We start from the raw sequence: 14,480 nt of genomic DNA, 5'->3' as shown, positions 1-14,480 counted from the left end.
CCAGCCGCCGCCTTCTCCCCACACCCCCACCTCCACGCCCCCGCCGGAGTTGGGCTAATCATCTAAACAGATGAGCGTGGACAGCGGCAAAGGACACCGCTCTCCCTCCCGGTTTTTCCAGCCGGGGGCCCAGGCAAACTCCGAAGAAGATTACAGGCAGCTAAGTCCAAAACGCGGAGCAATCTCTAACTCCTTGCCGCCCGCTGGCCATTTTCCACTCCATTTGAGAAGCTGCGGCGGCCGTGCGCCCGAGCAGGGGGAGGGGAGCGACAGGGGGCACTTACGGGCTCGAGCTGCTGGAGTGGAGGTGGCCGAGCAGCCGCCCGAGGACTCACCGGCCCCGGGAGCCGGCGGGGCGGCCGCAGGGCTGTCCGGGCGGCGGCTGGGGACGCGCGCACACACGGCCGCGGAACGCGCCCCGGAGGCAGCCGGCGGCGGCTCGCGCCCCTCCCCTCCGGCGAGGCACACCCCCGCCCCCCACCTCGGTCCCGGGACTCCGCGGGCAGCCTCCCCCACCCAGTCCGCACACCCGTTCCACCCCCAGCCCACCCCACCCCCCAAACTCCACTCACTGCGCGCTCGGTCCTCCGCGCGCTCTGCCGGCGCGCGCTCTCCATCCCGTCCACACACACGCACTTTCAATCTAAACATTTATTTCTGTCTGGAGCGGGGTGAAGGGTATTGGGGCGAGCGCGGCAGAACCGGGCGCTCCGGCCCTGGAGGCGGGACGCGGGGGGGGGGGGGGGGGTGGCCAGCGGCTCCCCGCCCCCTCCCCTCTCCCCTCCAGGCTCGGGAGCTCTCTCCTTGCCTGCGCTTGGAAGAGGCGCCCGGGATGCGTCTTGGGCCCTCCCCGTCTCCAGGTTTTCCGTTTTCTCCACGCAGCGAGCCGGAGGCCCCGAAACTTTTAGTTCGCGCAGCCCTCCTTTTGTGTGACGGCTCCGAGGAGAAAGGACGTCTGTGCGCCGCGGCTGCCTCCGTCCGGCTGCGGCGCGCGGGGGACGCTCCAGGGTTCATGTGTCTTTGATACCTGAGATTTCCGGCGCGCTCGTTAATGAAAGTTACATTTTTTAAAATTGCGATGACTTTTTCTTTGTAGTTGCAGAGAGCTAGCCAAACTTTGACTTTATTGACTCTATTTCACAAGAGCGTTTTGTTTGTTTTTGATTAAACCCACCAGGATAAGCGAAGGAAGGGAGGGAGACTACAAGGCTCTGGACTCGCCAAGTGCATTCATCGCTGTTAGGTCTGTTTCCCTCATTTCCTTCCATTGAGGCTGCTTTTTGCTCCTGTCCTTTGAGCACACCTCCTTGGACCTCTCGGTTGGTAGTGTCAGCAAGCACCCAGGCAGCGCCAACGATGCATCCAAGGGGAAGAGAACAGACCACGACCGGACAAATCATGCTTGAACAATGTTTAAAAGGCAGTTAAGTATCCTCTGCATACGAGGAAAACCAAACCTGGATGTTTTTTTTTAAAAAAAAAAAAAAATTACAAAATTCCTGAGCTGAAAGTGACTGAGTTTTCAGATATATTTCTAAATGACTGATTCTACTAATGAGTGCAACCATCAATTAAAGAAGCACGTTTGCATTGGCTTTCAAGAAAAACTGATTCTCCAAGATTTAAATCTCTAGTAAATACGACGAAACTTGAGCTTCTTTGCTTTCAGAAACAATATGTACTTTTTGTTGCTGCGGGTATGTTGCAGTCATCATACTTCAGAAATCATTTCAAACAACAGTGTTATTAAAATGTCAACAGCAGATTGTGCAAAAAAACAGCAAGACTAAATACCTATCAGTATTTTGTCACAAAGCCAGATACTTGCAGTTCTAAAGTAAATCCAGCTACTGGTCAAGTTTGTTGTTAACTTGTAAAAATCATAAGTTAAAAGTACATAAGTACAAGTAACTGAAACATGCTCTTTTGGTTGATTCATTCTAATTCCCAAATTAAAACATGAATACTTGGTGATCAATTTTTTTCTATTGAATGTATTGATGCTTTACTATTCTCACCATTCTAAAAGGTAAGAGGAACCGAGCATTTATGTTGTAAACTACATAAACACCTTCATTTGGAATTTCTTAGAAGCAGGATATAAATTAGCCTGAGGTGGAGGGGGGAGGAACCCACACTTATCCAGAGCTGGTATGAAACCTTATTATGTACCTAAGTTTTTACATTTGTCAGAATGTATACATACAACAGATCTATCTAGGAAAATTAAATCAGGCTACTTTAGTTCAACAAAAGGCAGAAATATAGAATTCTCAAACCTCAGAGGTCATTTATATCATGGTCTCCTTTGGAATTTAGATTTATTTTATTGAAGATTGTAACCCAAAATATGTCAAACTGAGAAAAATTTGAATTTACTGAAATATTTTAGCTCTTTCTTTTGTTTATCTTTGAAGGTTTCTCACTCATCTGGGCATGATTCACAAGAAGCCCCAATGAGTGCATAGATCAGTCTAATCCTATTTTCTTTTGGGAGGCAAAACTTGGTCTGAAGTTTTTATTCAGTGAGCTTAGTAAGTAATCAATAGAAATTTTTGCCTGAATTAAGCTGGCCATATGTTGGCTTATTTACTTACTTATCTAACTCTCTCAGAAAGAATCTCTGCAAGAACCTACTGTGTACATTTCACAGGTCTGGCATTTTTGATGCTCTGGACATGAGTGAGTCACTCTTCACTATGTTTCTAAAGGGACTACTTCACAAGAAAGGAAGGTTGCATGGGAGGGGGAAGAAGTTGTCAAAAGTGGATTAAAATAGGGAATGGAAAGTGCTTCATACAAGTTTTTAATTTTGATTCCAGAGGAAGAGTATTTTATAGAGTTCAAACGGTTCAACACCTTTTTTTTTTCCTAAGAATATAATAAGCTTACTGTGTTTGTAAAATTACACCTCAAGGTATTCCTTCTCTAGGATAATGTTTTAAATATTGAAGAATTTTTAATTCTTTCTTTGTACTTTACATATAATAATGCTTCAACCTTCTTTGTACCCACAAGAAAGAATTGAAACAGCTTTTAATTGCATTGATATATTCAAGATTAAGCTGTTAGCCACAAACCTGCCCTTACAAAGGAACACTTAAATGACACACACACCCAGAAAACATAATTTGCCTGACATTTCATGACAATTTAAAACATAATTTATAACAATACAGGTGTTATGGTAGAAAAAAATGAAATGAGAAGCTTAATAATATCTGCAGATGTTAGCAAGTTAAGGGGAGTTGGAGTATGTTATGCATTCGCTACAATGCAATCAATTTAACTACTCAAACTATATTATTATTTAAGTAATGGCAAAATCATTGACTTATTCATAGTACTTGCTAATTGTTTTTAAAAATAAATTCTACAAAGGACAAAGGAAACACCCATTTCCATTTGTTTTATGTTAAATCAACATCCAGCCACTCATGGTGATTTCATTCAAAGAAAACAGAAGGAACTCATTAGCTTATGTGGTTAGAGAGATTGATGGGCTTCAAACATTTTAACCATACATGTTTTTTTCCAACTCTAGTAACTCATGTTTTTAATTTAAGCAACTTTAAGAAACTGAAGATTATTTTATTCACTGTGGGTTCACATATTTCTGATACAGAAATTATGCTAATTTTTAAAGCTATATATCATCCAAGCATTTTTGTTTAGAGGGAAGTGATGAAGTACTTGTCAGACCACATGTATGCTTAACAATAGTTTGGGTGCCAAATTAAAGATACTGAAGAAGTATGAAAGTGGGCTTGGTTACAAAATATTGTGATTATTATAAGCTGGTAGCACACTGAGTAACTTCTTTACTGCGTCGCCCTGGCATTGGGGTGGGCTGGGGAGAAGACCCAGAACTTGATAGTGGGCCAAAAATTCTGTGACGTTTGTGCCACACAGCTGTAGAGAACAATCAGTGAGGGTAAGTTGTATTCATTATGGGGAACATGTTTTGGCCTGTGATGAGAGCTCTGTGAGAGTTCTAAACTAAAACAAACAAACAGAAAACATGTGAAACTGTTCTAGCTTCTGATACAGAAATGGAAACAAAATTGGCTGCATTTCATCCTAAACCTGATCAGATTCCTCTTCTTCATTGTTACTGTTCAATGATGCTTAGTGCTGAAACTAGTTTTGCATACTCTAGAAAATATTTTAAAGCTCTAGAGATCAAAGCAATATGTGAATACCAAACTTAACTAGAACTGGTTGAAAGTTGCAAGCTTTGTTTTTCGTTTTAGCTTTGCCATGCATGTAGGCTGAAAAGAAATCAAAACTCATTTTCCATGAGAACAGAAACATATGAAAGCATTTGGCAAAGCCAATAAGTTTAACTATTCTCCCTGCTCTCGCCAAGCTAACTAAATCTTTGTGCAAGAAGGCCAAACTCTATCTAAAATGCAGGATGTCACTTTAAACTATAGTATAAAAATGATTATAGTATACTATGCTTAATGATATCATTTAGGAGTATATAATCACATATATGTTTTTAAGTACCTATCATTTTGTGATTAATACTTTTTAAAAATATTCAGCATTACAACTGGTAGCATGACTCATTCTGTGCACTTAGTGTTTATGTATGTGTAACTATATAAAGGATTATAAAATTTGTATACCCTTATTATGATACTCAAACGTAAGCAATTTTTTAAAAAAATCTCTCATAATTATTGTTGCACGGAGTCTTACACAACTCAAAGTTCATCTTTCTTTCACATAGATTGTCCCCATAACTCCTGTTAATCTCCACACTTTGAGAATCTTCTATAATTGGTTCATATAGATCATCTTCTATCAATGTTTCTGTCAAACCATGAAGTATAACTATAAGAACACTCATGTTATTAAAATGCTATCTATAACTTTGTATACTAATCATTTTATTCATTATAAATACTCATAACCAAGTGCTTTTTATTAAAGTATATAACTTTAAAATAGGCCTTCCTTTTATTAACATATGCAAACCTCTGTCAACAATACAGATGAACTGTCTGTATATATTTTTCATTTTTGAAGTTAAACTAAGAGTAACCTAATATTACAACTCTTAGTTTTAAATATAAAACATTTGAATGGGCAGTTCTTGATCAAGTATCATGAATGAATACCTCAGGTGCAAACAAAAGCAATGGTTAATAGTAGAGGCAGTCTATTGAATCCAAACCCTTAAAGTTTACCAAATAGCATTTTCAAAGAAGTCCAAATTGAATTTTTAGTGCCTCTGAGAATATGACTGTGATTACTTATGTCATAGTTCATTGTGATATAGCGAAACTTGGAAAAGGCTTGTAAGAATCAGGAAACAAACTCACAAATGCTCTTTTTGTGTTTTAGAAAGTGAGTCAAAGATACAATTATATAGCACTTCTAGTATTTCCAGACTATAATGCATAAAGTTTTCTTAATGATACAGCATAAAATAATAATTATCATATATGATCTTAGTATTTTCTAAACATAAAAATTATTTTGTTTCAGTTTTGAAAATATTTTGTAGGCTAACATTCTGTAACATGAGCTATTCCACCTTGAATTTGGTTCATACTTCTGATTGTATATATTAGCTTTACTAACATTTTTCATTATTTGTTCTATAATTAATATGATAGTTCTTTTTAACTCTACTTATATGCTTTATTTTTTAAAAGGCCTTCATTTGTTGTATATATTTTAGTAAAAATAAATTTGTCTGAATATATGAAAAGGAGAACAGCAATTTGCAAATAATTTTCTTCTAAATCTAGCTCTCATCATAGTATCTTGATAAGATAATAGAATGTTGCTATCTTTGTCTTCAAGAATAATTTAAATCTTTATAATTAAGTTTTCAATTTATTGCAACCCTTTACAATGAATTCTTAAGGTCACTATGAAATCAATCACTTAGGTCCTAGACCAAACAATGATGTAATAGTGATATTTTTGTGATAAGTAGAAGTACTTTATAAAAGAGTCCATTTCTTTGAAAATTAGCATCGAAATTTAGAATTCTACTAAAATGTCACTTACTTCTCAAAGGAATACTGAAATAATTTCGTAATGATAAGATCTGTTGAGTGATACCCAATGAAGAAAATGTGTTTTAGGTTAAAAAATAAAAACACACAAATAACCTCTCCAGTTACTCTACATTGAAGAGAAGTTGCCAGACCATCACCTCAATAATATATTCTTTGGAGGGTTTTGTTTGAGTGATGGAGACATGCACTGAACCATCTACACTCTTATCCAACTGTCCTGGTTACTGAAATCACATATCTACAATATAACTACAGAGGATTATTAGTGTTTTAAAAGAGTGCTCCCCTTCATTACGGGAATGTAATTTATGATACCAATTTAATTAGTACTATGTCCTTACTACCTGAATTAATGACCCAAATTCAAACCACATATATTTCATTGTTCAGATAACGTAGAATACACTGCAAGAAAAACTAATTTCCTGTTTATTATCTAATGATAATTGAAACACAGTTATTTATTATAACACTGGGTTACTGCTATATATGAAGTGGCATGTCTTAAAGAAAGAGGTCATGGAAATAACATGAAAAATATTTATAGTTTGTTAAAGTAACATTACAGAAAAGCTGAGTAAGAATGTTAGCAATAAAATGTAAATGTTCAAGAAATCCAAGAATATAAACTATTTTTCACATAATATGGATCTCCAGAAGACTATCATTTATCATTTTAAAATAAACTTATAGGTAATAAAATAAGGAATCTGAAAAATATTTTAAATGAATTTTGACATTTTATATGATTACTCAAAATTTACTCTCCAGTGCCCTGTTGCAAAATGATTTTAAATTATATATATATACTAGCATATATATAATTTTATGCAGGTATGGATTTGAGATGATAATTCAGCCTGTTTGTTTATATTGATTATTTCTATACATAGAAAACCATGTAATGTCAAAAATAGATACATACTAGATTGATTGTTTATAAAACTATCTTTAACTACTTAGTTATATTTATAGTTTATCAAACTTTTTAGCTAAAATATTACACCTTATAACTGAGGAAAGTCTATCTTTGCTTCAATTTTCCAGTTAATGAAAGAAGTGTTTAAATACTCTGTAGTTAGATTATTAACTTCTACAAAACTGAAACAGATGTGTGTCTTAGTATGCCATTAAATTTATGATTTACATAGAACCCTTACATAGAGCTGAGCAGAGGCCAATGATTCTAATTTGCTCTAGATTTACAATAACCTGATCTGGTTTTTGTAAGTATTGAAACACTTTAAACAAAATTAGAAAGCAGTTGGTGCTTTGTGTGATTAAAGATGCAATTCCCTTTGGAGTAATGAGAAAAGTTAGAACATGTTTCTTTCTTTATGGATGTTTCCATTATAAACACGAGTGCTATACATTAGATATTTTTTGTTATTATGATTTTCTTGTTTTTAATTATAAAATAAACCAATTGAATTTCACTGGAGTCCCAATTTGAAACTATGCCAAAATTTAGCTAAAGAATGTGTACTGAGCTCCATAAAAATCCTTAAAATTTTTCCCAGGGTCTTAAGGTCTTGTTATAAAAATACTAGTTCGCCATAATTTTCTAGAGCAAAATATCTTTCTAATTAAGACCTACACAGCTAAAAGACTTGAGTGCTAAATACATTTCAAACCATTGAAAACATATATAAAATTCTTCAGGACTAGTTATTATGGGTTCATATAAATTACAAACAGAAAAAAACATTTCTTTTATCTTATTACACAAATGATAACATTTAAAGCACTGTTATTTAAACCTCCTTCTGCTTGCTTGGTGAATTACAACCCTGATCAGCTCCTAAAAATCAAATCTATAAAAATACTTTATTTTAAACACTGAACACTGTTTCCTTAAAAATTAGTCAGAAATGTTTATATACATATTATTGTAAGCACTTGTGTGTATATTTACGTATATGGAAAATAAGTACATGCAAAAGTATTAATTCATTAAAAGTTTATCTCTCATAAAACCTTTATTAGCCCTTGAAGTCTTTGCCACTTCATATAAAATGATTTATCTTTTGAATAACAAGGTTCCATTAATCTGTTTGACAAAGGAATTTTTAAATCATATAAATAATTTATTTGAATGAATTATTTAAATTCTGTAAAGTCTATATATATGCACGTGTATATGTATATATCTGGGTCTATATGTTTGTGTTCTGGCACGCTCTCACAGAAGACACACAAAATAGAATTCAGAATACATTGTCCTTGACACGACCAGTGGGACTCGGTGTTGCTGCTGCTGTGGTCTTTGATCACCCACTGACTGCACAGGATCCCTGTTAGAGGGCCATTTGTGCTACTTCTGGCATAACCGGTGATTTAATGTCAAAGGAACGTGCACATTCTTTTCTAAACTCATTTTTAATTTTGCATTTTTAACGAGATTGTAGGCTGAAATAATTTTCAAAATGTAAGGATAATAAAGGCAATTATTCAGGACTCTTAGAAAACCTGCTTTCCTCAAGTCAGTGCTCTAGGTGCTACTGCAAAGTGGTAAACATATACTCTCCCCAGAAAAATAAATCATCTGTGGAAGCAGAGGGCAAATACACATGGAAAGTAAAAAATATACACAAAAGTTTATAAGCAAACACACAAAACTAATTAGGACATAAAGATTTATATAATGTGCTTAATATGCATGGCATTCGGGAATTTTAACTATATAGTATTTCTTCACAGACTATTGCTTTGCAAGATTTTCTCTCAAATAGATCTTATTGTTCTTTTCTATCCCCTGAAGATTCATTATTATTCATAAAAAACAATGAAAATTATTGAATAATCCCCCAACATTGGTAAAGTTATTGAATAAATTATGATGATGACAGGTTGTCATTAATTTTATTTTTAAACATGCCATATATATATATAGTTTTTACCCTCTAGTCTTTCTTTTGGACAATTTTTCCTTTGGGCTACTATTCCCTTCTCCATTATATTAGGTTTTGGTGGATTCATTCAGGTTTTATTTTAATTGTGTGACCCATCCTTTCAACAAATTATTTTAGCTTTAATTGTATGCATATTAAAATCTCAATCCGTTTGTGGTATTTACAGTATACCATGTTATACCCATTACCCATCATATTCAAACCTTAGCAAGGAAGCATGAGAGGCCCTCAACAGTCTAATATAGCCTTTGAAGGTCCCTGATATGCCAAAGCAGCATCATGAACTCTTGGGAAGACAGTCTTTCTTTAAAAAGCTCCAGATACCTAAAACTCCTTTTTGGAACTTTCTTTCTGGAAGCTCCTCCCTCCCTGCTGACATGGCCCCCAGATAGCTATAAGTGGTCTGACACAAGAAATGATATTACACTGCTCAGAATGGCATGCACCCATCAGACGAAATAATTTTTGAAACACTTCACCTTCTCGCAGCGTTTTGAAGAACAGAGACCTATTTAGTGTCTACAAAGGGACTGAGTGGTACTTTGTGGAAAAGTATTTATGGAATAAATAAATTAGGATCCTATAACAATGCACAGTATTTTAATATTTAGTTCAATGATAAAGCTACTTGCTTTCCAAGTATTGTAACACATTGGATATTACAAGTCAAATAACCTAAAAAATTGTATACAAATAAATTTATCACAAGTGTAAATATAAATGCATATATAAATTTACTTATTAACAAAATTGGTTAGTCAAGCTACTGAAATATTTTCATAGGCCACATGTAAATATTTTAATATTCACACAAATTAAGTGATTACAGTGAAAATTTGAGTGTTTTCCAAAAAATTAATTTAATAATACTGTTTTTGTGTGTGCTTTCAAGTAAATAGAAATGCAAATATAGACAAATTGTTCAAGGAGTTTCTAGCACTATGAATTACCTCATTGAGTGTGTGTGTGTGTGTGTGTGTGTGTGTGTGTGTGTGTAAGATGGAAATAACTCAAGGAAGGCGGAAATTAATTTGAGGTTTTGAATTCCGAGAAGTTGAAAAGTGACTGACCCATTTTACATAGAACAGTCCTTCTCCCTTCTACTTTTTCATCCCAACTTAAATAAGATAAAGATGTGTCTAGGGAACCTCAGAAATTAGAATCAATGGGATTTACATGAAGCTTTTCAAGGATTATAATTTGCACCCTGGTACTTTGGTTTTATTCAAAGGCAAAACATCTGACACTTTATACATTATGGTAAAAAGTATCATACTTTCATCTTACCTCATTTATGATTCACTAAGCACTCAAAGACTAGAACCCTACATCCAAGAGCCATAACGGATTTTAACTAAGTTTTTTCCTGCCAAATCATTAGCAAATTTTAGTTTGTATTTTCTTAAGGAGTAAATTAATTAATCAAAATTTCCAAGAAAGATGTTCTGATTTCCTGTTGATACTTTAAATGCTTTTTTAAAATTTAAATTCCTATCTTTTTAAAAATATTTACAAAAGATATTAGTATAGCACTTTTCTATCTAAGAAAGTAATACTAAATATCATTTTATCTTTCTTTGATGACATAGAATTTCTCAGTGTTGAAGGACTATCAAAATTAACATTCATTATCATAACACATTAGACATCATTGTATTTATTGATTTATTCCTCCCCCACAAGACAACAAGCTCCTTAAAATCTCACTAAATTTCATATGCCCTCCTCTCAGCACAGTATACAACAGAGGTCACAAACTGCTGGCCTGTATAAAATCTAGACAACAAATTTAATTTACTGGCCCCATAGGTGGGTCCCACACTGTATTTTTTTTTTTAATTTACTATTTGTCAACTTTTAAAAATTAGGAGGTTTCAATTAAAATAGAGATTTACAGCTTTTAGAAAAAAAAAATGGGATGATGTGGCAACATTTTGTGTACATGACCTCATAACAACATTTAGCAGGAGAGACCTTCCTTTTTAAACGAATCATGCACTCTCTGACTCACCCACATTCGCCAGCATGCCCTATTTACTACCCCTTCACAACCAAGGCAACTTATCTTGTACAGTGAATCGCCCAATTTGTGATGTTTTATGTTCTACTTTAACAGTGGCCTTCACGGAAAGTGAAATGTATCTGCACTTTTATCTCTATAAAGTCTGAAATAGATAAGAGGAATACGTAATTCAACCAACTCCTAACTGCCCTTCACTCATTAACTTTCTCTTCCTCGCTTCTATGAATATTTAAATCTTTGAGTGCCAATGGTCAGTACTGTGTATATGAACGCACGTGTGACTTATGCTGTCAATATTCATTGCAAGATATGAAGAAATGTATTGGATTGTAGTAATAATGCTTTACTGTGTCCAAATCATTTGCATATAAACTATTTCATTTGTGCACTTAACTACAAAACTCAATATTTAAGTTATAGTACCCGTGTTATTCTTACTCATTGGCTTAATCCTCTATTTATATTCACATTTACCAGTTTTCTCTTTTTCTTCCCACTTGACACCACTTTTCAACAGTTATTTACTCTTGCCTTCTTTTCTTTCTGTCAGTTTCTCGACATGGTAAGATACCTCAGCAGTAACAAATCATGACTTTGATTATTTTTGTATCACCTAAAACCCCATAGTATAGTTCACCAAGGGAAGCAAATGAAAGATTCAGTCTTCTTCGGCCTTATAAACAAATGTGAACAAACACCCTTTTAAGGATTAATACCCTAGTTTAAAGGCTATTAGTTAAACAAATAATTAAGACATGCTTGTATAGCAGAAACAGCTAAACATAAAATGCTTTAAGGCAAACAGGCAAAGCCTTTACTAAAAAGTACTAGAAATAACTGATGGTCTCAGATATGTTCAAAAATATTCTTTCTTAAGATTATACTTTTCAAAAGGGAGTATTTACTTAGAATTGAAATTATTGACTGAAACTGAGTTAGGAACATCGTTGTTACTATCCCAAATCCATGCTGTGTCTCTTATTTGTATTATCATTATTCCTAATTTGATTTTATATTTTATATTTTCACATACAAAATTTTAATATGATTAGAGGTCAAAATATTTTTCCATGGAAGATAACTCTGTTTTACATAATGTGATCATAATGAACTACCTCACAAAGAATCACCTATATTATACATGCTAGTTTTAAAAAATTTTTATGTTATAGTGTTTGCAAAATATCCTTTATATCTTTTAAAAATCTTGAATAGTACATATTTTCTGAAGAGACTGTGCTGATTTTTAAAATATATTTTTATTCATTTCAGAGAGGAAGGGAGAGGGAGAGAGAGAGAGAAACATCAGTGATGACAGAGAATCACTGATCAGTTGCCTCCTTCATGCCCCCTACCAGGAATCAGGCCCCCAACCCCGGCATGTGTCCTGACCAGGAATTGAACTGTGACCTCCTGTTTCATCCTGGTTTCATAGGTCGACGCTCAACCACTGAGCCATACTGGTCAGGCCCGTTTGTACTTAATGTGGTAGTCTTACTGAAATACTGTTCTCCTTATTTACCAGTTTTACAAAACTTTTAACTAGCTGTTCTTTTCAGAACACACAAACACCTGCCTAATTTGTTAAAGAATTATCTAAGCAACTTCACCATTAAAACTTTATTAGAACAGCTCAGCTCTGGCCTGTGTGGTTCAGCTGGTTGAGCAGCATCCTAAGCACCAAATGGTCCCCAGTTGGATTCCTGGCAGGGCACATGCCCGATTCGGCCGATCCCAATAGGGAATGTGCAGGAGGCAGACGATCAATGATCAATGTTTCTATCTCTCTCTCCCTCTCCCTTCCCCTTTTTCTAAAATCAACAAAATCATATTTAAAAAAAACAACAACAACGTTATTAGAACAATTATGTCTGTCAACTGTTGGGATAGCCTCCATTTAAAAGAAAACATCACAAATAATTTCCCAAGTAACCTAGAAACACGTTGGCATAAATGAGTGGATCCTCTTCATGTTAGAAGTGTCTTTCCTAGTTTTCACTAAGCAAGGCTCTTCTAAATGACAAAAATAAAACCAAGCTTCTAGTAATCATAGTATTTATTTTTAAAAAGTTGTGTCTTCTCTCCCTTTTCCCTTTTCCTGCCAAATAGTAAGGTAAAAGATTGAATACAAAAATTGGGGATAATTAATTTGGCCAATTAACTTAGTTCATGTCCATACAAAAATATAAAACATTCTTATTATATGAAATATGAAACATACTTTGAACAGAACACATACATTGAGAAGTGAAATTCCTTTTCTTTATGCTTAATAAGCATCCAATGAAGCTATACCTAGCTGAAATCATTTATATTCACTTCTTACTTAAAATTCTGCGATTTGGTACAGTTGAGAATTTGGTAAATACCATTTTAAATCACTTTGCTCTGCAAAAGGTTTTGAAGCACCACCACTGAAGCACATGACATATTCTTTCAAAAAAGCCACAGATGTTACTTTTTAAAAATTAAAACTATCTTGAAGATTAGCCTTTTCTTTTCCCTTACCTTGAAAAAAGAACTGTTGAAAAGATCTGAAAAGGCCCTCATAAAGTAAAGTGTAACTTCATTTAACTTTGGTTCGTGTTAAATTTAAGGTGTCTACTTTTTTTGTTTTATTTTGTTTTTTAGAAAAGCAACATAATTTAAAAGGTTAGAATTTGGACCAGACCACCTGGGTTCAGACCTGAGCTCCACCATTTTTAAGCTGTGTGTCCTTAAGCTTATCTTTAAATTAATTGTTACTTTCTTTCTTCACTTATAAAATGGGGGTACTAATTACACATATTTTATAGTGTTGTTGTGAGGGCTGTATGAATCAGTACAGGTAGTACCTGGCACATAATAAGTCTTTAAATATTTGCTATTATTTAGATACCATTAATAAAATAGTTGAGAATTCTTTAAAATACTGCTGAATAAATGCCCCAAATTGTACGAGCTAATGTGGAACAATTTTGAATATTCTTACATATTGGATTGTATTATAGCAAAGAAATTTCAAAGTACATTTTGAAATATACAGCTTTATATTGATGACATAAAAATGTATTAATTACTTGCATGCCAGTGTTGTTGCTGGTATTTTTGACTGTCTTATTTTAAGTTAGCAATTTGAAGAGTCTACTCGCTGTTATTATATTCACAGCTTATGATTTTAATTCCCTTTTAATCAAAAGTGCTTAGTTTTTCTTAAATCCATAACATTAGAAGAATATATGTTAAACATATTATATTCTGAAAGAGCTAAACAAAATTAAAGACAGTTATCCAATAGGCACACTAGCTTTTATTTATTAATTTTTAACCTTCACATTCCAAAGAGAATTTAAGGGCGTTTATCAACAAATAATAATAGAAGTAATAAGAGTAATGAAGAATGGTCAGGCAAAGAGAGAATTTGAAGAGTGGGAAAGCCAGAAAAGTTCATACAGGCACTGAATGTATGCCAGCCTTTAGTCTAAGAGCCACACGAAGAGAAAGGCTATAACAAGTTTCCCAATG

The 14,480-nt window shown here is 34.6% G+C and overlaps 1 protein-coding gene across 14 annotated transcripts in view; it reads right to left on the bottom strand.

Moving 5' to 3' along the window:
- Window positions 1-14,480, bottom strand: part of ADGRL2 (adhesion G protein-coupled receptor L2) — a 277,628-nt gene that overhangs the window by 186,009 nt on the left and 77,139 nt on the right. For 7 of the 14 annotated variants that reach the window (XM_036349503.1, XM_036349504.1, XM_036349501.1 and 4 more), the window contains exon 1: window positions 573-720. The exons of 1 other annotated variant lie outside the window; for it this stretch is intronic. The gene's annotated coding sequence lies outside the window, so the exon portion shown is untranslated. Of the gene's footprint in view, window positions 1-572; window positions 722-14,480 lie in introns of those variants that run through there. 6 more of the 14 variants (XM_036349505.1, XM_036349507.1, XM_036349506.1 and 3 more) reach the window with 2 other exon arrangements.

This window comes from Myotis myotis, unplaced genomic scaffold (genome assembly GCF_014108235.1).
Source record: "Myotis myotis isolate mMyoMyo1 unplaced genomic scaffold, mMyoMyo1.p scaffold_m19_p_2, whole genome shotgun sequence".
Classification (NCBI taxonomy): domain Eukaryota; kingdom Metazoa; phylum Chordata; class Mammalia; order Chiroptera; family Vespertilionidae; genus Myotis; species Myotis myotis.
Note: the sequence above shows the minus strand (reverse complement) of the source record. Positions and strands in the feature narration are given on the sequence as shown.